The sequence below is a fragment of the Parasteatoda tepidariorum genome, chromosome 2 (assembly GCF_043381705.1).
Source record: "Parasteatoda tepidariorum isolate YZ-2023 chromosome 2, CAS_Ptep_4.0, whole genome shotgun sequence".
In the NCBI taxonomy this organism is placed as follows: domain Eukaryota; kingdom Metazoa; phylum Arthropoda; class Arachnida; order Araneae; family Theridiidae; genus Parasteatoda; species Parasteatoda tepidariorum.
The window spans coordinates 86,183,094-86,209,986 of NC_092205.1; the positions used below are offsets into that span (position 1 = coordinate 86,183,094).

General features: G+C 29.1%; 1 protein-coding gene across 1 annotated transcript in view; it reads left to right on the forward strand.

Moving 5' to 3' along the window:
- The first annotated feature begins 3,733 nt into the window (after positions 1-3,733).
- The window catches only part of CCA (Crustacean cardioactive peptide), a 123,511-nt gene continuing 100,351 nt past the window's right edge, over positions 3,734-26,893 (forward strand). The window contains exon 1 of the mRNA XM_071177855.1: positions 3,734-4,096. The gene's annotated coding sequence lies outside the window, so the exon portion shown is untranslated. The remainder of the gene's footprint in view (positions 4,097-26,893) is intronic.

A 26,893-nucleotide genomic window follows, 5' to 3' on the forward strand; every position in this document is an offset into this window, starting at 1 on the left:
AAGTATTATTTATGCACAAGTTGGATGCAAATGTGCTGTTTTTCCGCAATTTGTAAGAACTTAAAGGACAATATTTTTAAATATGCTCGCTGTCAAAATTATAAAATTAAAACAAAATCAAATTCCAAAACATTTGACAGAGTTGTTTTTCTTTAACAAACTTAATTTTTTTTTCTTCATATTACTTTCTTTAATGTCCTTAATCTTGCTTCTTACCATTGTTGAAATGCTTAACGTTTTGGCAATTCATAACTTGAACCAGGGTTCGATTCCAGTGAAGATTACGCCTGATCAGTTTGTACTTTTTTATCGTATCATAGTGGTTCAGAATATATTCTAAATTAATAAGCTTGCATTTTATATCTTAAAAATCTTTTTCAAACTGAAGAGCAGATTTAATAAATTAGAGAAGGACGGTACAAAGCAGCATTTAGGGTTACAGTTTGATTTGAACCCACTACTACTGTGCTTCAGAGTATTTGATAGAAGGACAATTCTCCTCAAGCGTAGGTCTGATTGTCCAAGGAAATATCGAATTTAGCTCTTAAAAATGAAACAAAAGATACCAAAAATTGCTATTTATTTATATATTGCCATTTTTTCTTGTTCAAACTTGTTCGTTCAATTCGGGGAATGTTTATAAGCCCTGGTCAAGTTTAAAGCACATGGAATAAATTATGGTTAGCCAGCTGAGCTATTTGTGGGAGTATGTATGTACTACAATGCCACTCCATTGTGTCCCGCAGTGGACTGATGGTTAAGACACGGCTCCCAGCAGATCACCGAAGTCAAGCATCACTAGCTACGGTCAGTGTGCGGGTGGGTGACCTCTTGGATCAGTCTGAGTGGGGACCGAGGGTGTGCGGTATTGGTACTCGTTAAACTGTTCTACCGTAAAGTGCTCGACTTTGTGTGCAGGTCGTCGAGCTACCAAAGCTGGGTGCCATATCCCCTCTGCAGAGGATCAAAATTGCGATGGCGTGTCTTCGGATCATCCTCAGGGATGTTTCCCAGACCGTCGCCAATAGCCCATTGTGCAGCTCTAGTGCGACGTAAATGAACCGCAATAGCCTTTCCATTGTCTTCTGATTATGCTTGGGATGGGCCCCCCACTGATAATGATAATCCATTATTGTAATTTTAAAAGTGCGCAAATTAAATAAAATAAGATCCAACCGAAATCATACATTATCGAAAGTAACACCATTATTATTTGAGATACATGAGCCATAATTTTAGTACTGTTTGAGTGAATGTTTTTACACCACCACAGTAAATGACTTATTTATGGATGCTAACTTTAAATTTTTCTATGAAAATAAAAGATGCATGGTGTTAATTAGTTGCACCATTAGCTGGGAATTACATATAAAAAGTTGAATATGTAAGTTAGTGAGAGTTGTTGCTGTTGTAGTTCATTTACGTTGCACTAGACCAGCACAATGGGAAAACATCCCTGAGAATGATCCGAAGACATGCCATCACAATTAAGTTAGTGAGAGTATTTTCTATTGTGAATTGCTTTAGAGTGCTCTTGAGTGCAGGCTTGATTCCAAACGAAACCCTGAAGTATTTTTTCTACGATCGCGATTATTAAGTCCATTTTTGAGTAACTAAAACTAAAACTGGGGCCTCCCTGGCCGGTCGGTATAGCCAGCCAAGCGCAAAGCGTGGAAGTAGAGGGTTCAAATCCCGCCGTAACAATGGATGTATTCTTTGTGATGTCCTTCTCTAAACTGTTCTATCTGTCCTACTTGACAAAGGTTTATAAGTATAAATTGAGCTAACAAGCCTGCAGTTGTATGTAATTTCTATAAAGCAATAAGCAATAAAAAAAACTAAAACTTTTCTAAAATAGATAAGGTCACAGGTTCTTGCCCCGAAGATACTAAAGAATCTCAGCCTTACAGGTAAATGGCATACTTTTTAGAGCATGAACCTGCCGCATCCTTGGTTGGATGCCCCTATAACTTAGATATTTTCTTCGTTCCTCTCTGCGTGCCTCTGAGACCGAACGATATTTTATTAAAGCGTGGAAGTTGCGATTTCGATTCTCACTGTAGCTTTTGATGCACTTCATCGTTTCTTTGTGACGTCCTTCTGTAGTTTGTGTTGATTGTTTATCAATTAAAAAAAAAGCTATCAATATATTTGAGCAATTTAGCTCAATAGTGGATTCCAGGATTATGGTTGGATTTGAACCCATTACTACCATGCTTCAGAGCATTTGGTGGAAGGTCAATGCTCTACAACCACAGGCTTGAGAATCCAAAATCAATAACAATTTTAGCAATTAAAAATTCAAGAAAATACGTCACAAATTACTATTTATTTATATATTGCTATCCATTCAAACTCATTGTGCATTCAATTCAACGAATGGTTTATAAATCTTGGTCAAGTTTAAAGCAAATGCCACAAAAGAGAAGGAGAATACATAGATATGATCGGAGTTATAGCAAACTTCAAACAAAGTGTATAGCAAGTTCAAGTCCAGTACATCCACATTTGTCTCCATTTAGTGACTTGATTATGGAGTCCCCGAACAAATTACAGAAAGACATCATAAAAAGAGCATGAGTTGCGGTGGGAAATGAACCTGCTAATCCCACTCTTCACAGCGTTTGGAGAAAGGACAATATCACTCGATAATGGCTGCTGCTAGTCGGCTTACAATCCTCGCTTTTAATCAAGCCTAGAGCTTGAAAAGATGGCGCATGAAATTTTTTTCTCTATAAACATCATTTTTTTGGTTGCTGTTGTTCATTTACGTCTCACTAGAGCTGCACAAGGGGCTATTGGTGACGGTCTGGGAAACATCCCTGAAGATGATCCGAAGACATGCCATCACAATTTTGATCCTCTGCAGAGGGGATGGCACCCCCGCTTCGGTAGCACGATGACCTGCACGCGAAGTCGAGCACTTTACGGTAGCACAGTTTAACGAGGACCAATACCGCACACCCTCGGTTCCTACTCAGACTGATCCAAGTGGTCACCCACCCGCACACTGACCGCAACCAGTGATGCTTGACTTCGGTGATCTGCTGGGAACCGTGTCTTAACGATCAGTCCACTGCGGGACATATTATCGAAAGTAACATCATTATTATTTGAGATACAAGAACCATAACTTTAGTACTGTTTGAGTGAATGTTTTTACACCACCACAGTAAATGACTTATTTATGGATGCTAACTTTAAATTTTTCTATGAAAATAAAAGATGAATGATATTTATTGCTTTTTTATGTACTGTTGTACCATCACTAACTGTACTATCATGTACCCCCGCAATTAGTTGCACCATAAGCTGGGAATTACATATAAAAAGTTGAATATGTAAGTTATTGAGAGTTGTTGTTGTTGTTGTAGTAGTTCATTTACGTGGCACTAGAGCTGCACAATGGGCTATTGGCGACTGTCTGGGAAACATCCCTGAGGATGATCCGAAGACATGCCATCACAATTTTGATCCTCTGCAGAGGGGATGACACGCCCGCTTCGGTAGCCCGACGACCTGCACGCGAAGTCGACTACTTTACGGTAGAGCTGTTTAACGAGGACCAATACCGCACACCCTCGGTCCCTACGCAGGCTGATCCAAGTGGTTTCCCACCCGCATACTGACCGTAGCCAGTGATGCTTGACTTCGGTGATCTGACGCCCAGTTCCACTACAAAAAAGGAAAACTTTATTTTCTCGTCTCTTGATTTTGGATTCATTCTGGATGTGAAAAATACAACGCTTGGGACTTTCACTAAAAATGAAAGATTTCCTCTAATTTTAGACTGTGAATTTTTAAAATAAATTGTGTTGTCTGTGTACAACGCAAATTGTTTAATTTCCCGATGTTCATAAAATGCTAGAAAACGTTTTTTGTTGTTACAAATGAACTTAAAGCTGAACATATTTGATGTTAACTTTTTTGAAATGTATATTGAATAGGACTTTAAACTGTTTATTATAAGTGATATCTCTGAATCTTAGAGGATAAATAGTGAGCGATAGTCTTGCTTACTCACTGTTCAGTTTCTTCAATCAAATCGTGAAAAAATTACCCTCATCACAAGTATGCAGAATAAAAAAAATCATAGGTAAGTTCATAAAATTTATGAAATTTGAATTATTAGTTTTCTTTAAATCAAGCAAAATTAAATTTAAATAGATATCTTAGTACCTATAGACTTTATAATGATATTTCAAGCATGGTGTTCTAATCTTTTAGATTTTGTTAATTGATTGGATATACAAGAAACTACACAATTACTACAACTTACACAATTTCTGACATATATTATATTATCGTCAAATAATGTAATCGTAAAATAAGATAATAAGATACATGGTACTTAAAATGGTGAATCATTTAGATGTACAAGTCTAGTCGAAAAATTTAAAATTAAACATCTTTGACATAATAAAATACTTATCTAATGAGTATAAAAGCGACCCCTAACTGTGTCTGGGGTATCTCCAGGGGGGGGGAGTCATCCCTCCTCATATAGGATTTATGTGATTTCCTTAACAAAGACATTTAATGCTAGTAAAACTCTGTAATCAACGGCAAAATTGGAAATATAATAGTTTGGATGAAAGATAGGATTTATAGGATTTATAAATACTTTAAATTCTATCTGCTCTACAGATATAAAAAATATATTTCAGAAGAAATAAACAAATACAAGCAGTATAATTGGGATTTAAGCATTTTACACAGAAAACGTTATTTAAATTTACAATATAGCTTACAACAAACTAATCTTAAGCACTTTCGAAAACAAAGTAATGTTTTCACGAAAAGAGAGTTTTATCTTTAATCTCTGCTTAAATTGTTCCTATTACGTTCATTAAAAAGAAAAAGAAGAGATTATTATTCAGAATTATCAACTTAGCTTACTAATGTTTACATATTTTCAGAGAAATATCTTTTTGAATGCAAAATTTTTAAGATAAATCCTTTATATTAAGATTTTTAACATGTCCTATTTCGCCTCACAGATAGTCTTGTAAGTCTATTAAAAATTGTTTTTAGAAATTATAACTCTAAAGATTTTCTTATAATGTCATAATCACTTATATATATTTCCTAAATCTTCTAAATATAAAATAGAGAAATGAAGTCATCTTAAAAATAAAATATCTATATGAAAACTCAAATTTTCTCAGAGAGCAAGCAACCATTATGAATGAAGAAAATTTAAAAAAAGTATTTTTTATAACAAACTGTATAAATTCGTATTAAATATTTTAATTTCATATCATAGCTATGTTTATATAACAATTTATGCTTAAATTTTAAATAGAAAATGTGGTTTATATGAAATTAATATAATTATATTCTCTTTTTTTCAACTTAGGTATTATTTTTTTTTTATCATTAAACTGTATATAGTTTTGTCGTAAGATATCTTATCAGCAAACTTGTAACGTTAGAATTATATATAGTTCAATATTTTTAATACATAAAAAGTTTCAAAATATAGTCGAGGCATTTTAAATACAATAAAAGTTTCAAAGCATAGCCCAGAAATTTTTTTTAAAATTTCACAAACGTTAAAATGTATCAATTTTGAGAATTCTATCAAAAATTTTATTTAAGTTTCTACAAAGGTCAAAAGGGGCATAAAGATTTATTTTTTCATCAAAGAACGAATCAATTAGGCATTTTAAAAGTATAATTTTCTAACAAAAATAGATAAAAATTATTTTGTGTCATTTATTTTACTTAATAACCAGCTTAAAACATATGGCCCAATTGTAAGTATACGATTATCAACGTTCAGTTATGTAGCCTTGTAATTTCGAATCCTACCCAGAGGACAACTCTTAGATCAAACATTGGGACAAACTAGCAAATTTTTTGATGAAAATAACCCACATTTGCGTTACATTGAGATCAAAACCACGAAAACTCACATTGTTGTCTTGACGGAAAAGGGATTATAATCAATGATCCGTCTACATTTGAGGACGCCTCAGCGCTGTGGGCGATGCAAGTCAGGAGCAGAAGTCGTATCAACCAGCTACTGCTGGAATTCGAACCTGAACCACCTCATTGGGAAGCAAACGGCCTATCCTTTGAGCCACCGTGATTTTATGTATCACTTATGAAATCAATCGCCTCAAATTCCTTAAGAAAATAAAAAAATATCGTTATTTAACGCATATTGATACATCGAAAATTTACTACTCGGTTTGTATGCAGAAAAAATAAAAAACCTTACACCTTGTAAAACAAACCTTATCAGAGTTTCGTATATTCATTACATATTTGTTCAGGTTCTTGTTGACTGACCATCTATTAGGAAAATGGAAAAAAAATAACAAGAACATTTTAGAGAAATTATTTCAAAAATGTTTATTGTATAACTGTTAAATGTTAAAACTTTCGGTGCGAGTTTCATGCAACTATTGTAAGATTTTACGGAAAAATATTACTGTGCAATTTATATCAGCCTACTTATGTCATTCATCACGTGTGCAAGGAAATCATCCACCAATAGCATTATAAATTAACTCGTCTCTAAAAAAAATTTTTAAATACAAACTTTATGTTTCGATTTTAAAATGATTTTTTTCTGAGAGGGTACTAAAATTTTGTATTACCAAGATAACTTCCTCCCAGAAAATATTTTTAAGAACAAATCGAAACTATAAAGAGTTTTCAAGAAGAAGGGAAACTCTCTAATATCTCGAGAAATGCACAGTTTATCACACGAGAAATGCACAGTTATCTTCGAATTAATTTGTTGCTTTATTACTTTTTGACACCTTGAATGCGTTGTACTTTGGAAAGTATACATATTTTTGATATATGAATGAAACTTAAGTTTCGCGTGGGTATCTACATTTGTTTGTTAATAGACTCCGTTTTAAGATTATGCGATTTACTTTTTCTGTTACCATTGTTTACAGAAATATTGCTTTTCCCTCACGGGAATTTCTATTGAAATGTAGTGCCTTGGTAAAAATAAGACTTACCTAAACCAAGGTAACAGATAGAGGAAAAGTGAGGAGAGTGGAGAAATCGCGTAACATAGAGGTGCCTATTCTGTATAGTGAACTATCATAATTAACTATATTGTAAATTTAAGGCAGAATTAAAAATCTTAAATAGAATATATCAAAGTGTGAGATATTAGACATTTTTTAAAAATTTCGACAGATTTTTGGGTATTTAGTTGGAAAACGAAAATTTTATCACTGCAAAATTTCCTTAGTTTAAACCTTTATTTATGTCTTATTTTTATTTTCCTTGTGATATTTCTAAGATACTTAATCAGTTCTACTTAATCAATTGTCAGAATATTGCGTGTTAGAGAATTTTCATAAATTGAAATTGAAAACTATTGATAAATTTTGATGTCATTAATTTATGAGCGATTTCAGTTTATCATTAATCAAATATAATACTTACGCTATCTGTTTATAGAATAGTCTTGAAACTGAGAGAATCTATATCTGCAATTCATTGATCATACCTTAGATATATTCTATGTGCATTATTAATAAACCAAGCTGCTGGTGAGAATTTAAATTGCTTTGAATAGATAAATGACTATCACAAAATTTAACGCTTATCTAAGTTTACTTGTTTGTTTATTTAGCACTTCAAATTTTAGACTAAAAATTTGGTAAAATAGCTAATTATAAAAAGAATTATAAGCTTTTTTAAGTTTTCGTTAGTTTTTGATAAGTGAAATATGTACAAATCTGAATATATCTAAATGATTAAGAGCGTATGACGTGTATGTAATCTTAAAAAAGTTATAAATAGGAATTAGGTAAGTAAATAAAAAAAAATTAGTTAGAAAAGGAAATAAAAGCTTACATTTTAATACAATACTTCGATAAAATTTCTAAATCATTTTTTCTTGTCCCATTGCAGAGATTTTATCGCAGAAATCGATATCGGATATTAAATGTTTAAAGAAAAAGTTTCAGCTCGAATACATTGCCAAGCGATCTTAGAAATCTTTTAACAATAAAAAAAATCGTCTACGTTAAATGCTGCATTTCTGTCACTAAGCAGAAACGATGACAGTTCAAGAAAAAAGTTTCAACTTTTTATTCTTTAAGTCAAAAGAATTATAACGTTATTTTTGTTTCTGTTTGTATGTCACTTTAACTTTTGTCTTAGAAACAGCAAAAATTCCTAGTCAGCATTTGCCCATATTGTATAAATTTACATCAATGTTAAGTTTACCAATAGAAAATAGCTGCTTTGTTTGTTCTACAAATACTTAAAAGTTTTTTACTGGATTCAAGATTTTTATATTTAGGCATTGTTTGTAGAACTTTTCATGTTTGTCAAACATTTCCATTGTAGATTCAGAATATTTGTCTCAAATCAGTATTTGAAGCAACATTACCATTTTAAAAAAGGATGAAATTTTAAAATTTTTCAAAAATATTTTGAAGTAAAATAAATGAAAATTTGCCAAATAAATGAAGCAATATCAGAGTTTTAAATAATAACAACTTCTATTAGATTTTTTAATCATTTTCTTATATTTTTATCGATTCAATCTTACAACTAGATGACGTAAATCGTATGTTCCAGTGCGAAATTTAAATTTTTTCCAGACGATTTTAGAATTCTCATGGCAATAAAAATTCGTCTGCATTAAATGCCGCGTTTCTGTCACTAGACAGAAATCATGTCAATTCAAAAAGAGAGTTTGAATTTTGACTCTTTATGCCAAAAGAACTATAATGTTATTTTTGTTTCCGTTCGTACTTCAACTATAGTTTTAAAAAGGGAATCTTAAGCTTTAGTTCTTATTGTATAAATTTACATCTATGTCTTAAAGTTTACTTATAGAAAATGGCTGAATTTTTTGTTCTGTGAATATTTAAATTTTTTCATTTTAGCTAAGAATTTTATACTAAGGCATTGTTTAAAATTTGTTTGTTTTACATATATGTCAAATATTTCCCCCATAGTTTTAGAATATTTAAAAAAGCATATGAAAATTATACATAAATAAGTTTGATTTTAAAAATTGACAACGCACTTTATATTGTTAGTTAGTCTCCCAAGACTTGCATTTCTAATACGTATTTCCTTCGACTAGGTGACATTTAATATTATAAATGACAGTTTTCGCACTTTATCTGCATTGCATTATATATATGATAAAATATAAAGCAATATTTAAGTTATATACCAGAAGTAAAGTCTAAAGATATTTAAGAACCATCCTAAATATAAATATTACAAATTGTAGAATTGTATGTAAAGCTTTTAATTCTCCTTAGCAATCCAATAAGTTCGACTTGAATTTTGAAAACCATCTTTATTTTCTGAAATTTAATTGCTTTGACAAAACATAAAGATTATTAAAGCAATAAATAATGATTATTTATTATAGATACTTCATTTTTACTTCCCATTTAGTTTTGAATATGTTTGAACTGTATATAAAAGTTTCACCAAAAAAAACTATTTGAAAAATCAGATAAAATTTGCAAGAAAAATTGTCAGTAAAAAATGTCGATAAAATATAATCTTTTAAGCATTTGTTCGATTTCTTCCCAAGTAATTCAATTAAAAAAAAGTTTATCTCTAAAAGAAATAGAAATGTGAGAAAAAAGTACGCATTCCACTTTTTAAAAGAAATTGGAAAAAAAATTATAGCTTTAAGATTCATCTTTTTGTACAGAGTATTTTATTGCATAATTTTACTATAAAACAAAGATTACAATTAAAAATACATTCACCCTAGAAAATAAATTTAGAAAAAACTAATCTGAAAAACATATTAAAGAACTATTCCAAAAAGCACATCGGAAAATTATTCTTAAACTCGCAGTAAGAACAATTCCAAAATTCATTTTAGAAAACTATTCAAAGATGCATAGTAATAAATATTCTAAAAAGCATATTACGAACTATTCTAAAATGTATATTTGAAAACTTTTCTAAAAAGCCTACTAAAAACTATTCTACAAAGCAAATAAAGAAAACTTTTCTAAGAGGCATATTAGAAAATTATTCTAAAAAGTATATTAGAAAAATATTCTAAAGAGCATATTAAGAAAAAAACTCATATTAAAAATTGTAGGGAATTATATTAAAATATAAAATAAGATCTAGAAGATTAAGAAAGTAACTCACATTTTCTACAGATTAATATTCTTTTACTTTTGAAAATAGATGGATCGCTTAAGAAAAATATATTTTAAGATCATGATATTTTTTAAAAAAAGAATTAAACTGCGATAAACTTTAAAATTTAATTTCATAACATACATACTTTTTTTATTTAATACTACTATACTTAAATTATACTTCATGATATATGCAATATTTGCAGTATAGGGTGATTATAAATTGAGATGTTGTTTTTAACTGTCTAGTATAAAAAATTACCGCTCTTATACATTTTTAAATATTTGATATCGCCATAAAATAAACTGTTAGTTGAAGGTTAAAATATTTATAAACATTTACTGGGATAAATAAAGAGTAATATTTACTAAATGTTCTTTTTTAATTTTATTGATTGAAATCTTAGAGTGTTTACTTGCATATTTAACTAAAAAAAACAACAAAAAAACATGAAACTGCATTCGAAAGTATAACATTAATAATAAATATCATTTTTATTTTTATTAGTGGAAAATGCTTCGAATTTTTTTTAAAGGGCAGGAGAATTATAAATATTTGACATGTTTCAGGAATATTGTTAACTCCTTTTTAATTTTTGCTTCGTAAAAAAGTTCTAACCTTGAAAGATCTTTTCAGATATTTGTTAACATTAATAATGAAATAGAAATCGTTATTTTGATGGATAAAATGAATATGAATTATTAAAAAATATTAATTTTTTTAGAACTGTTTATAAAGAAATTAGAATAATTTATATATACTTTTAGAATCCTTGACAATAAAAAAATCATGCCAAAAAAGCACATGCATTAGGTGCCGAAAATTAATTTAGAAGATGGAAAAAGGGCAAAAACACTATTTAAATCTTACCAAAGACATACTTCATGACATACTTCATTTTTTATATAGAAGGCATGAGGAAAAACGCCAAAAGTAGTTAAATTGTATGATGAAATATAAAAATGTGTTTTTAGTTATCAGCTTCTCTGTTTTCATTTCGGAAATCAAACATGACTCGAAGGTATCAATGTTTTAATACCGTTATCTTCAATAGTAATTCACAAGATTTTAATTGCATTTTTGTTTTTTTCTTGCTAGAATATTAATTTTCTATCTATAGTGTAAATACTTTATTTGTTATCAATGGAAATTCTAAAACTATATTTTAATAACAGTCAGTACAGAACACCCTTGTATTTTAACTGAAGTTTGAAAAATGTGTGTATAATTATGATTATGAATTTAAAATACAGAATTCTACTAGTCACGTAAAAGTTTTGCTGTGTTATCGAAAAAAGGAGATCAAACCAATCATTAAATATATTTGTTAACACCATTTCATATTTCTACTTAAAGCATAACTAATTGATAAGTTTGTCCTGTTAGACTTTTAAACGTTTAATTAGTATCTAAATTAAAGAATATCCGACAACACTGTAAATTTGATTCATTTTACGGTTGAAAGTACCGGCACTCAGAGTACTGGTACTTTTAACGGTAAAATCCATTTTAACCGGAACATGCTGCGGAATTAAAAAATCTTATATGCCATTACTTTTACACAAATAATTACCGTAAAATCCCTGAATCACTGAAATTAAATAAGTATTACTGTAGAAATTACGGCATAGTATTTTACGGTAAAGTTAGATTTAACTGTAAAATGGATATTAAAGATGATGCACTGAAAGTGCTGATACTTTATACTTTAATTTGATCTGGAATAATTTTTACAATTTACTTTTACTGGTGGTACGTACTGGTAATAGTGGTACGTACTAGTACGTACCACTATTAATTCTTTTTCGTAACTAACGTGTAGCCTGAATTAATTTGAATATTTACACATTCTGTAATGATACAAAAACATTTTATAATTAATAATTTGTTTTATTCCGTGACATAAGTTAAACATTTTTCTACTCTGTCCATAAGAATTTTCTCCTTTCCTATCGCAAAAGATAATAAAGTGTCTGTGATAAAATATCTTTTGTATTTGAAAATAAGTTTTGCTTTATGATAATGGCAAGCATTCCTTGACATCACATAAAATGCAGGTTCTTGAGATTGCTAACACGTTTTTCTAAAGCACATGGCAAATATTTTTGGAGGTGATGTTTGTGCACTTAAAGAAGTACTTTTTCTGCAACGCTTTTGTAAGCCACGACTTTTACCTTCCTCTAATGGGAGCTGGACAAATAGTTCTCTGATAAACTTTCCTCCAAAAGTGTTTGGAATATGGCTGAAATTTATGAGGTTATTCTTACGGAATTAAAAGTGGGAATCTTGTTAGTTTACGGCTAATATTTTTCTTCCTGTTTTCCTAAGTAGCAATAGCTCGGTATTTGCTCTGTTTTCTTTTTCCACAGTCCATTACATTTTACACAATAAATTTAGTATGTTCAGAAATTCTCATGGGGAAAAAGTTTATGTTTGTGATTTTTTACGAAACTATTTATTTGAAACTCTCTATTTTTTAAGCTGAACATTTTTTGAAGAATTAGAAGTGATAATTTTTATAACAAGAGAACTTAGCAATATTTATTTAATTAAAATAAAAATCGCTATTAACCATTTAAAATTAGTATTTCTCTACAAACCATTAATAAAAACAAATCATCAAGTATTTTTAACTAAGTGGTGCAATTTTTACGTCACACAAACATTGTTTTTAATAGTATAGCATAATTTTCGGATTTGCTTAAAAAACTATCGTAAATCTCAGATTATATGATTAAGATGAGATTTTGATTAAAGTCTTATTCTTTTTTAGCTGTTTTAATGAGAAATTTATCACTCTAGACTTTAAAGATATTTAAAAAATTCTTAACCAAAATTTTTAAATGCTATTTGGCAAAGCAAAGCTTCCGTAACCACTTACTAATAGTTTTTTTTATAGTTTTTTTTATAGTTTTTCATAGTATAAAATAAGTATTTTTCTTACGTTAATTTTCCTTTTCAGCACATAATTTTTTTTTATTATTTCAATTACCATTGATTTTAAATTTCTAAGTTTTATAGTAACACGTTCAAGGGGAGTCGGTAGAGCATATACCAATAATGCTAAAACTGACCGCTTTAGATGTACCTTTTCTCGGCATCTAAACAAGATATTACTTCAGTTTTTTTCACTGAATATTTACTTATCCATGTTTACACAGTGATAACTGTTAATACATATATCTTAGACAGAATTTTTTTAAACTTATAAACTAAGAACTTTAAATTTCTTGAAAAATTTCATCATTTTTGAGCAAAAAACTTTCATAACTCAAAAAGCTGAAAGCTGAAGCATTCAAAGCATACAACTGATATAATCTCAAATATCTCCTAAAACTTAAAAGTGATATCATAAGTAGTTTATTAAAAAATTAAATCGAAAAAGGTCCGTTTTAGCATTATTCATATATGCCCTATCGATTCCGCTTATATTTATCCTCTGTATATGCCACCCACTTTCATCCTTGAGCTTAACTGGAAAAAAATTAATTACAAATTAAAAAACGAGCAACAAATTCTGTTGTTGTTGTTTCTAATGCCACTTGCCACACGGGAAAGCCTGCTTGGTGAAACAAGGCAGAGCTTTAAGGCAGAGTGTGCGTTTCTTGTTTTTCAGTGGCGCCATCTATGGCCAAGAATTAGACTTCTGCCACACCATGCGTTGCACCCGTTTATAGAGCGGACCCATCCATACATCCATTCATCCACAGATCGTAATTTTGACCTGAATCAGAGAACGATCGATCTCCAATCCAGTACCCCCAGAGGTTTTGATTAACGAATTCTTTTTTAATTTAATAAGAGCTAACGATGTTTTATTTTAATTATCTGAAAAAAGGGAATCATCTTAAGTGTAATTTATTACAATGGCTAATGTTAAACCTATAAGAATATTAATTTTTCAAAAGTTCAGTCCAAAAAAGCCATCTCTCTAATTTTTTGATCGGGATCTAGAATTGCTGTTGCACTTGCTCCGGAAGATAACACAAACGGTGCTGAAGTTATAACACGCACACGAACTCTTTATTCTATTATTCTAGAAAAAAGAATTAATTGAAAACATTAGTAGGAAAACAATTATACTTTTTCGAATACAAGAGAATTTTTTTTTAAAAAGCATTTTTTCACGAAATTAAAGATCTCGATTTGAAGATATAAGCACGAATTCAAATTATATTTTCCCGGATGCAAAATCCATTCTTTTTAAACGATTTTTTCTAAAATTTAAAAAAAAAGAATTGAAAAGTTGTGAAAAAAGTTTTTCCTCTTTTTGAAATACATAAAGCAATTAATTAATTTATTTTTTATGTAAAAAAGATTTTAGAAATTGACATAGAAACGCTTTAAGTTAACTTCGTATTTTTCAAAAAGAATTTTCACTTTTTTGGTTCAGAAACAAAGCACTATATCTTTTAATTTTTTCAGCAATTTGCTTAAATTGAAAGCTTTTTTTATACTGTTTAACTTTAAGCAAACTCAAATAAGAAAATCTGTATTAATAAAAAAGATCAAGGAATGGAATACAGAAACATCAATAAAAATTGGTAGTTAAATATTTCAATGATAAACAACAAATTATATTTCAAAAGGATTCCAAAGGAAATAATTATCAAGTGTGTCTGAATTCCAGTTAGTATTCTAAAATAATTATACACTTTGAACTATAATAGAACTATAATGAAATTTGAAAAGAAATAAAAAGTCAACCATTTTAGTTGACGTTTAAATGTTTGTCGTAAATAGATTTTAGCTCTACAAATTTATCACAATAACTTTTATTTATCATATTTAAGACACCTTCTCTTGTAGGTTTTTTTTAATAATAGAAACTTTTCTCAGAAAAATATAATTAAAAACTAATATGAAGTAAACCAATATAATAACAGAATAATATGGCAGAAAGGTATTAGAATAATATTAGCTTTCTTTTTAAAATGTAAACATCAAGCAGCGTTTCTCAGTATGTGCTTTACTTTAGAAAAAAAAATATCATGAACATAAATATAGTTAGAATTACGTTTCGTATTCTAAGAAATTTTCCTTAAATTTTGAAGCATACTCAGAAATATAATGACTCTGAAAGACATTTATACTGACTTTAAAATGTCAACTTTTTCTATTCATCTTACTTAACTTCTTTAAAAATAGGATTTAAAATTTTTACTTCCTTATCATTTCCTTGATCCCAGTATTGAGCTGAAAAAGAATTCATTAGAATTTTTCCAGGCAGGAGGTTGCAATCGTAATTGAGTTTGCATGTTAGTCGCGTAATAAAATAGTTCCCCCGCTGTTCATCGATTCATACGCCACTATTACGCAAAACATTGAGGAATATTACAGTCATAAAGGAAAATAATAAGCACAACTAGGATTACTTTTTTGCGTTACACATTTTTTAATAAATTTTAAATGGTTTGGCAGCTCATTATTTTCACACTCTCATATAATTAATAAAATTTCGCCTAATATTTGAACTTGCTTGTTTTGGTAACATGCTGTATTTAAACTTGCAAGATAATTTAAAAGCAAGGAACAAAGAAAAACAGAATTTTGTTCTGGTTTAATTCATTCAATTTGTTCTTTTCTGGTTGGTAGTCTATCAGTGTTTAGTAAGAAAATTTCGAAATACACGAAATTTTCAAAAGAGATAAATTCTTTGAAAATTTTATTTTATGTCCGAATATAAATACACAGTTTCAAATAAATTTATTTTAGCATATATGTGCGAAAGATGAATTTACTCTTTGTGTAATTTGTTTGAAAGAGTTTATAACTCCAAAGTAATTCGTAAAAATGCTGTTAGCACCTTGATTTAGAAGATATTGAAATTTTTAAACTGACAATTTAAATTTTTTACTTAAAGCGAAAAGCGTTAAATAATATTTTACACTTTCAGATAAACTTTCTTTGCTTAGAATTAGTCAGGTTAGAATAAATAAATATTACCATATATGGCAGTACTTTTACTTTCGTTACTTGTACTGCCGGTACGAATAAAAAGTACTTACTTTTACTTGTACTTCGTTACTTTTTAAATTTAGTACTTTTACTTGCACTTTCATTACTTTTTTAGGGAAGAAGTACAAGTATTTGTAACGGAAATGTCGAATGAAATCATTACTTTTTCTAAAACTTGGAAAGCTTTCTAAAAAAAAAATACTTATGTGCTTTCAATTTATAAAACTAATGTGCAATATATATGCATTCACAGCTAACTTCGTGTTTAAATACCTTGACCTTTTAAAATTGTCATTCCTGAAAGGNAAAGTACAAGTATTTGTAACGGAAATGTCGAATGAAATCATTACTTTTTCTAAAACTTGGAAAGCTTTCTAAAAAAAATGCTTATGTTTTTTCAATTTATAAAATTAATGTGCAATATATATGCATTCACAGCTAACTTCGTGTTTAAATACCTTCTGTTTCAACTTATACTGCACATTCAATTATTTTTTACTAGCTCAAAGATCATAAAGCTATTTGAAAACCCTCCGTGTTTGCTTTGTTTATGTTTGTGCTTTTAAAACGCACTTCTTTAGAGTAAAACAATTTTAAATCAATGGTAATTTAAATAAATAAAAATAATAAACTAAAAATTAAAATCAATAGATAAAATTTCTTTTTCGTGCAAATCCATAAAAGTTTGATATTAAAATTATATTTGAGTTTAAAATTATATTATACGATTATATAATAAAATTATATAATTGCCTTAGTATATAAAATTATATCCATAACTTTCAAAATTAAAAATAATTAAATAAATAGCAACAATTTTGCAAAAACATTAAAGAACATAAGAATATTATTCAGTAAAATTTTAGTTTACTTTGAATTTTCGATTTCCTAAAAATGTACTTTTAAATCGTTACTCTTTATGTTTAGTACTTGTACTTTTACTTGTACTTTTTACTCGTTACTTTTTAAAATAAGAACATTTTACTCGTTACTTTTTTCAAAAATACTTGTACTTTTACTCGTTACTTTTTAAAAGTAACGTTGCCATATATGAATATTACACATTTTTATATTAGTGTTATTTCCCTATGGAGATCATATTTCGAATATTCTTTTATTTCGTGCTTTTTTGTAATTGATTGAAGCATTACAGAAATCAGAGCATTATAACATCATTTGATGGTGTTACAAAATACTTATAATTTTTTTATGTCAGTAATAAAAGTTGATTAAAAAAGGACATGCTTTAACTTAAAATTATAAATTTCGCAATATAAAATCCCTTTTTTAAATTCATGACAGTCGACTATGAATTTTATTTTGATGTTCTTAAGTATAATAGTGAATAAATTAAGAAAGCGATGTCTTTTTAAATATTTTTTCCTCCTCATGCATATTTTTCTCTCTTAGAATTTTAAAGATTGACTATCGAAGCTTCCGAGATACAAGATTAATTTCTAAATTATATCTCCTAACTTTAAAATCCGATAAAAAAATTTCTATAAATTCGACTGCTTTTTTCAGAAAAATTACACCTTAAAATTCAAAGTGTGCACCATTTAAAAAAACGATCCTTGTGTAACTATTAATATTCAACAATGCAGAATTTACAGTTTAATTTTCAAATTTAATTGAAATGTATCTTGCACCTTACGAATTAATTTAGTGACTTGAAATTAGGATGCTTTTTTTCACACTACTTGTGAATTCTACTAGTGAATTCCAAAGAGAATAACACAATTTTGAGAAAATTAATAGTGGTCTTTGGGAACCTGATCACCAAGAAATAGTTTCCAGATTCAAATTTTTGGAATTAATTCGTAACATATATTTCGTAGCACTAAAACCTTAGTGACATTTGCTCCTAAAATTTGCGAATTCGTCAGCCATTTTCTGAATCACAGTGATACGAATTCCGCTCCTAGCTTGCACCAACCACAATGCTGACGTAAAATATCCTCAGTGCATCATGGGTCGCATCATGGGTCGGAGTATCCTTGCCTTCAGGCTGACTGTTAGAGGTTTTCGCGGTTTTCTTCTTCATGCAAAGCAAATATGATTTAGCTCCATAACAAAGTTCTACATATAGGTACATTTTTGTCAATACTTGATCCGGGAGTTTCCTTGTTTTCTGGATTAGGTTCAAAATTACGAGGGTACCAAGTTGACTATTGGTAGTCGTAAGCTCAAAATTGGGTCGACTGTTCAATGACGGTTATAAAATATGAAATAAAACAATGAATTACTGCAAATAACTGTAATTTAAAACATATCTCCTAAAACTTGAGCATTCGTCTTCATTTTCAGATAAAATTGCAGCTCATAGCACAATTTCTAGGATTAATTTTGGTAGAAAAAATTTATGTCCAGAAATTATGCATAACACAATGCAAAATTGCAAAATTATAAATAAATTTTGCGATTTTAAGGCGATATTTTTGAAAAAAAAAATGACTTCTTTTCTACATACTTTAATGAAAATAAACCGTATTTTGAGAACGCGTTTTCAAGAAAATGTAAATTCCATGAAGGGGTAAAAATAATAATAATAAAAAATATTCAAAATTATATTAGTTAGAATTGATCCAAAACCTCAATTCTATTGATGATTCCTACCACGATGCAAAGTTGCAAAATTATAAATATTATTTACTATTTTAAGGCGATATTGTTTTTAAAAAAGTACTTATTTTTCTACATACTTAAATGCAAATAACTGTAATTTGTGAAGGTGTTTTCAAGAATATGTAAATTCCAAGAAAGGGTAAAAATAATAATAATAATATAAAATATTCAAAATTATGTGAGTTAGCATTGATCCAAAACCTCAATTCTATAGATGACTCATACCACGATGCAAAGTTGTAAAATTATAAATAATGTTTACGATTCTAAGGCGTTGTTTTTGAAAAAGAGGACTTCTTTTTCTACATACTTAAATGCAAATAACTGTAATTTGTGAAGGTGTTTTCAAGAAAATGTAAATTCCAAGAAAGAGTAAAAAAAAAAATAATAATAAATATTCAAAATTATATGAGTTAGAATTGATCCAAAACCTCATTTCTATAGAAGTATTTGGCGAAAACCAATCCTCTTATTCATTACACCCAATTCAGTTAACCAAAGGATGTACCAAAGAGGAAAGGAGATAATTTTAAATAATTTAATATCTTTAATTGAGTCACCTCGTTTAGAGTATGACTCCCCACACATTACACCGAGTACTGACCCTCGCCTAATTGCTAATTTGAAATAGGATATTGTCGGAAGTCCCTTTATGATGAATAGGGGATAGGAAGCAAAACACGTGATCAATACATCGTTGGTTGAAATCACGGGATTTGAATTTCCAGAATACTTGCATTATTAGACGATTGGGATGAAGGGGGCGGTGCTTTGAACAGGAAGTTAACTGAAGTTTTAAATGCTTTTAATTTGAATATTTCCCTCATTCATCCTGAAGTTTAAATTGGTCCAGAAATAGTTTAGTTTTGTAAAACAGGTATATTAAATTGCAAGGAATGTTTAAATAGATTACCTTTAACTAGTGTCTAATTCTTAACATTAAATTAGGATGAATTGTTTGGTTTATTGCAATTCAGAGACATATTGTGACATCGGTGCTGTGTTTAAATATATCTCAATAACATAATGATGGGGTTCATAATATCAGGTATTTTAAATGAAAAGCAATATTCAAATAGATTACCTTTAACTAGTGTATAACTCTTAGCATTAAATTAAAATGAATTGTTTGGTAGATTTCAATTTTGAGACATATTGTGGTATAAAAATTGTACTTAAAAATGTCTCAATTAAAAATAAAATAATGTATGTCATAATATCAGGTAAAAGCAAATTTTTTTCATGCATTGCAGAAAAGGTCTATTAAATTAAAAGCAATATTTAATTAGATTACCTTTAACTAGCGTCTAATTCTTAGCATTAAATTAAAATGAATTGTTTGGTTGATTTCAATTCAGGGACATATTGTGGCATCAGTGCTGTATTTAAAAATATCTCAATAATGGGGTTCATTATATCAGGTAAAAACAAATAATTTTTTCATGCAATGCAAAGCAGGTATATTAAATTAAAAGCAATATTCAAATGGATTACTTTTAACTAGCGTCTAATTCTTAGCATTAAATTAAAATGAATTGTTTGGTTGATTTCAATTCAGAGACATATTGTGGCATCAGTGCTGTATTTAAAAAAAATTCTCAATTAATAACAAAATTATACAGTTAATAATCACAGGTAATAAAAAGTTCTTTGATGCAATGCTTATTTATAATTATTTCTTTTAGAAAACGAGTCTCTTTAAAGAATCATTTTTTTTCTCAAATTTCTTTTAAGGAATTGAACGATTGAAGTTGAACAAAATTTAAGTCGCAAAATTTGTCAGGGAGTTAAAAGCATCTTCAAAGCAGTTACTTCTCGCACATTTTAGTTGTATATGTATTAGTGTCATTTTATTCTGCAACGTATAAGACCGTCCTCTATTGAAGTTGAATACCTGTATTATGATTGATCACAAAGTAGGACTTACCATGTACTGATGATGTATATTGTTGTCGGTCTCATCCCCATGACCAGCGGAGCTAGATCAGGTCCATGAGCTCGTTCACTCTAAGAAAGTCTTGCACCAGCAGGGGAGCTTGAACCAGGTTCTGCCTGGTAAGTCCCAGACAAGATAAAATGTGGTCAGGCGAGGCCAGGGCAACAGAACAAGTAGTGCAGATTCTATTGCTGTCCCGAGCCAAGGCCCCCCCCTGGGCACCCACTCTGATACCATGAGTGTACCTGCGGGACCGTCCAAATGGCCATATTTTTTCTGAGTGAACAGTTCATGGATGGGGTAAGGAGCAGCTTCTATGGTCAGATACCTGGAGAACCAGCGGTAGGAGAACATGCAGAATCAGACTGACTTAGATCCGGTGCCTACAGACTTTAGCTGGACATAATGTAGTGGCCTTCAAGTCTTGGGTGGCCCTACCAGAAGTATTGATGTATATAATGTGGTGTGTGTACTGGTGTTTAACTGATGGTGTATATTTACTCTATTCGGCAGTATCTTTCGATACATGTGAAATACAAAGCAGCATCCAATCACAATTTGAGATAAAAAGCGTGAGGTATTTTAGATTCCTTAGTAATATTTTCTGACATAATTGTTCCAATACAGTTCTGCAATCTATAGTTTTTGACAGGTAATTAAATAGTATACAGTTACTTGTTTTTAGATTCTTGATACGCAACCCGGGTTGCACCAACCACAGTGCTGACGTAAAATATCCTCAGTGGAGAACAGTTCATGGGGCTAACAATGGGAGGTTTTAATGATTTTCCTCTCCATGTAGCGCAACTGCAGTTAGTACCATCTAAAAGTCCTCTATCAAAGCAAATTTCTCCCAACACTTGATGAAAGAGTTCCTTTGTCTTCTGTATTGGGTTCAGAATTACAAGGCTATGGAGTTGTATATTAGTAGCCGTAAACCCGAACAGCTGTTCAACGACGGTTATAAAACTAAAAATAAAAGTATCTTTGTTTTTATGCAATTTTCATTAAAACAATTTTTCAGTATTATCAAAATTGAATTTGATGAACTTCAACTGTAAGAAATTAATTTCTTATGAAAATCTAATAACTAAGAAATGTGTAGTTTTAAGTTGCTTACTCAAAACCACGTATCGCATTATTTTATTGCTATACAGTTTTGAGGAAAATTTCACAAAAGTTCTAAACATTATCAAGCTCGATTTCTCTTATTCTAATAGAGCGACCTGTTTATTTTCTTTCTTTGAAAGGTATTGTTATGTCTAATAATAATATATTATCAAAAATTTGTAAGGTACAAAAACATCAAGAAATCACAAATTAAATATTTTGCCTAAAACCCAATATGACAAAGGTAGAGGCCTCTGTAAATGCAAAAGTACCCTTGTGATTTTCAAATGACTCCAAAAGTACTCGCGGGGTTATTTAGTTCAAAGGTACCTTTATAATTTAGTGCAAAATTATGTTTGTAATCTAAAGCAAACGTTCCCTGCCAATTAGCAACAAATGTTGAAAACTTACAAGGAAAACGCTATTATACACTTAGTTTATTAAAAAAAAATTTATATTTTGTTATTTTCTAAATTGTAATAAAAATAAGTACTGGGAAATATAAACTAAGAAAATAATTTTTAATATTAGAAAATTATATACGTGAATATTTTTTAATATTAGAAAATTATGTAAGAAAATAATTTTAATATTAATATTTTAGTAAAATAAAGATATAAACTAAGTTATTTAAACCCTTTCTATAAAAAATACAACTTTTTCATGAAAACTACAATCTATCCTAACTTAACCAAACTAAAAACGTTTTTTTTAGATATTAATATTTAGGTTAGTGAATGTTTAAAAGCAATCTTTGGAATTCGAATTACTGAATTTGGGCTTTTTAGTACAGTCAAGCATGTTAAGCATATGAGTTTAATGTTTATTTATTGCAATTTTTTTAAGCTATTTAAATTGAAAATTTTCAAATATTCATTTTGTTATAATTTGACAGACAAAATCGAATTTTTTGGAAGCAATAACACAATAAAAATGCAAATGTTGAAAATTTACATACAAATATATTTTGAGAAAGTTCTAAGTCAATTCTAAGCAATTAAAGATTTAGAAATTTATTTCATCATAAGAGAACGAATTTAAATTAAAACAAAAAAAAATTGTTTTCTAAAACTCTTTGTGTTATCTTTAAATTGAACGTGTTTGAATTGGAAAACTTATGTTTTCCCAGTACTCGAAGTAAAATAGGAAAAATATTGGACTTAATCTAATTGACGTTTCTAGTGGACTTAAAGTGTCAAAAGGCAAAATACTTTACTCTTTTGTCAATAAAAGTATCCTTGAATGAAATTAGATGAACAGGGAATAAAATCCCTATCGTGGATATATACCATTTCTCATGTGCGAAACTTTAAAAGAGATCTTATAAAAATAAAAAAGGAAAAAAAGCTTTACAGTTTTGGATCTAATTATTCGATGCTCGGTAAATTGTTGGTTTTTTAAATACAGCATAACATATAATCCTTTTTTCTAAAATGACTGTATTAGTTTGGATTTAAATTTTTATTTTTGGTTCAAAGGAATTTACTTTTAAAGTTAAATTTGTTTAACATTTATTTTATAAGCTAATGTATTTCAATTTAAATGTAAATTTGTTCTGAAATGTCAATTCGTTAAGAACAATCTCAATTTTCTTCATACTTCTGTGAAAAACCGTTACTGCTTTTTATTGTAATTTTGATTTCGTTTTAAAGGTATTTCGCTTCTTTGAAACGAAAAGACAAATTTGCTAAAAATATTTTCTTAATTTCATTAAACTAACAATCTTGTTAGTGATGTAAATTGCAAAATTTATGAAGGAATTTTTATTTTTCCGAATTTTTAATTTTTCTATATTATGTAGTTCATTCCATTTCTATAGTTTTGTTTCAATTGTAAACTGTATTTTTATTTTTATTTTTCAATAGCTAAACCTTTATCGTAAACCCATAGATAATACGTTGAATAGTGTTTCATGGAATATGTAGATCATTAAGTTTTGAGGGAATATAGACTTAATTAAACTTTTCAATGAAACATACAACAATATACGGTTATAAATACAGTAACAAAATATACTTTATCAGTACAATATACAATAAACCATTACAATACAACATACGGTATCAGTACAATATAACAATATATCATTCTAATGCAATATACCCAATATGCCATCAAAACTACTTCTGTAACTCAATTCTATTGGTCAATAGAACTAGATGAAGAAGACAACAAATAAGAACATCTATCAATGACAAAGAAAGACGCCACTTGACTAAATAATATGCTATTTCTGCGTTGCAAACGATTTCGATAAGTTGACGCATTATTTGTCAATAATAGGGAGACGTAGCGTAAGTGACCCATAATGAGCTTGAGTTAATAGTTTTGTATTTAAGTATAGAAATAACGTTATTTTACTGAATGTTTGGGAAAAGTTATTAGATTGTCTGTAAAAAATCAGCAATTTCGAACAAAAACGCTTATAAATAGAAATGCATTTACACATGAAGTAAATTTTTTGCAGACCTAGCTTTTTTTTTCAAAATTACAGAAACAAAATTCGTTACACAAAGGAGTAGCAATCTTAATATGGTTTCAATTTGAACCATATTAGCGTGCAAATTAATCTTTTTAGAACTTAATAACTCATTAGATTAGTTCAACTACAATAAGAACACTGCTTAACTTAAAATCTTAGTAAGGTTGCAGCAAATATGGTTCAAGATTCAAGCTGATATTATGATTCAAATTTGAAACGATTTTTCGTTGGAAGCGTCTGAAACGACTNTAACGAGCCCTCACCCCCAGATGTCATCCCCCCTCATCCCAGAAAACTATCCCCAGATGGCGCCGCAGGCGCAACAGAAGTAATAACTTTTGTTTTTTCAAAAACTTAAAAACAGTAGATGTAATGTAACTAGAGACGCGCCATGCAGCGCTAATACCTAACTAAATGTTTTCATCACTTTATAATCATCATTTACCATTTCATGTAAATTCATCTTCATCTATTTGTAATTAAAACCAATAAAGGTTTATGAATCATCAAATTGGCGGTCTAAAGGTAAGTGGAACATTTTCCACAATTCATATTGAAAACAGGAATTCATTTTAGATTGAACAGGAAGCGTCTGAAACGACTGAAAATAGATTCCAGTTCTTGGAAACTATATAGCACGAACTGAACTACCTAGCAAAAAGATAACTAATGCAATTTCTAATGTAACTCAATATTGCCACTTGTTTAATATGACTAATTTACAATTTAACTACAATAAGCTATTAACAGACAGAATTTTAAAAAGCAAATAGCAACACGCTATTCACTATGAGATATAGTATCTAAGCATTTAATACTTATTGTAATTTAATTCTATAATTTTTTAAGTATTTTTGTGCCACATTTTTGGAAACCTAAAAAGTTATATAGTAATATTAAATAGTAATATTTAATAAAATAGTAATATTTAAATAAAAATTTTACATGAAATATTTTGCATCGTAAAATAATGTTATATTTGATGGAAAACAGCATAAAAAAATTTAGAGAGTATAAGAGAGTAGTAAGAGGGTCACTCTATTTCATAGATTTATAAATTCATGCTAATCAGGGGAAAAATTAGAGGGATTTCAGTGAAATTCAATTAACATTTTTCGGTGATAAAAAGCTTTTCACTTCACTATAAAAACTGTGATATAATATGTGTTTAAGAATTCGATATTTAACATCCCAAGCCATTGTGAGAAAAGCACTTTATTTCAAACTTGATGAATACTTGTTCAGCAGTGAAGACAAAAACTAAATAATCAACAAATTCGCAACATTACGAGAAATGATGCTTAATCTTACGACATACATCAACATGATAAATAGGGCGAAAATAATTTAAATTCTTTTATTTATTTGCAATTCCTGATTATATTAGATTTTATTTTATTTTATAACCATCGTTAAACACCTGAGACAATTTTTGAGTTCACGATTACTAATGTTCAACTACGTAGCCTTGTAATTTTGAACCCAATCCGGAAGACAAGGGAACTCCTGGATCAAATATTGGGAGAAATTTGCCTTCGTGGGGGAATTTTTGATGGAGCTAACCCAGCATTTGCGTTACATGAAGAGGACCATGATAACCTCCCACGGTTAGCCTGATGGCTCTAACCCATGATCCATTTTCCACTGAGAATATCTTATGTTAGCACTGTGGTCGGTGCAAGCCGGATGCAGAATTCGCATCGACCAGCCCTGGTACGATGCGTTTTATCGAGGCTAACTCGTGAGAGTCAAAATTCACCACAGTTAATTAATTTTCTTTTCTTCTCACTTAATGGGATGGAGCCGTAAAATAATCTTTCCATAGTACCAAATAGGTATCAAATATACTAATATTATACCAAATAAAATATATATAGTACCAAATAGGTATCAAATATACTAATATTATACTTCGTGCACAGATTCGTATATTTGGTACCTATTAAAACTAGTTCAATTACCATTATATCATTAGTGCTTATATTACCAAAATTAACTGACTATCAGTGTTGACAATAACAAAATGGCGATTTTTATTCATTTCTTAACGAAATTAGTCAAAGCTCCCTATTATAATAATACATTTTCTCTATTATTTAAAAATTTAGCATTATTCAGCAATAAAGCTGTGTTCAACTATTTTACACCAAAAAAAGTGAAAAGGAATATTCCTGTTTTTTCCCTGCAGAAGAAATTGTCTGTTGTGTTTCGTTACACAACTTTTAGTGTAAAATAATTTTCTCAATTTTTAGTGATAACACACTAAATTTCTTTAATACATGGTAGCTGTGGAAATAATAAGTTATTTCTCTGTGCAAAATTATCCTTGACATAGCGAATGAATAAGTAGGTTAAAGAAAGAAAACAGCGAAACGAGATATTTGCAAAACATATAATTGTCAGGGCAAATTAGCTTAGAAATTTAACTAAAAAAAACTTTTACAAATATGATTTGTAGCATATTCAATTTAGTGTGAAAGTGTAAAAAATTGTGAAGAAGACCTCAATTTTTTACACTTTTAGAGCAATAATTATTTCCTTAAGAGGCATTTTTTGCTTAATGCTCATAAATAATGAAAAAAATTTAATTGCATTTTTCTAGATCGCTAAGATTCAAGTTTCTTTTCAAAATAAATAAATTAAAAATCATTTCAAATGAATATCTG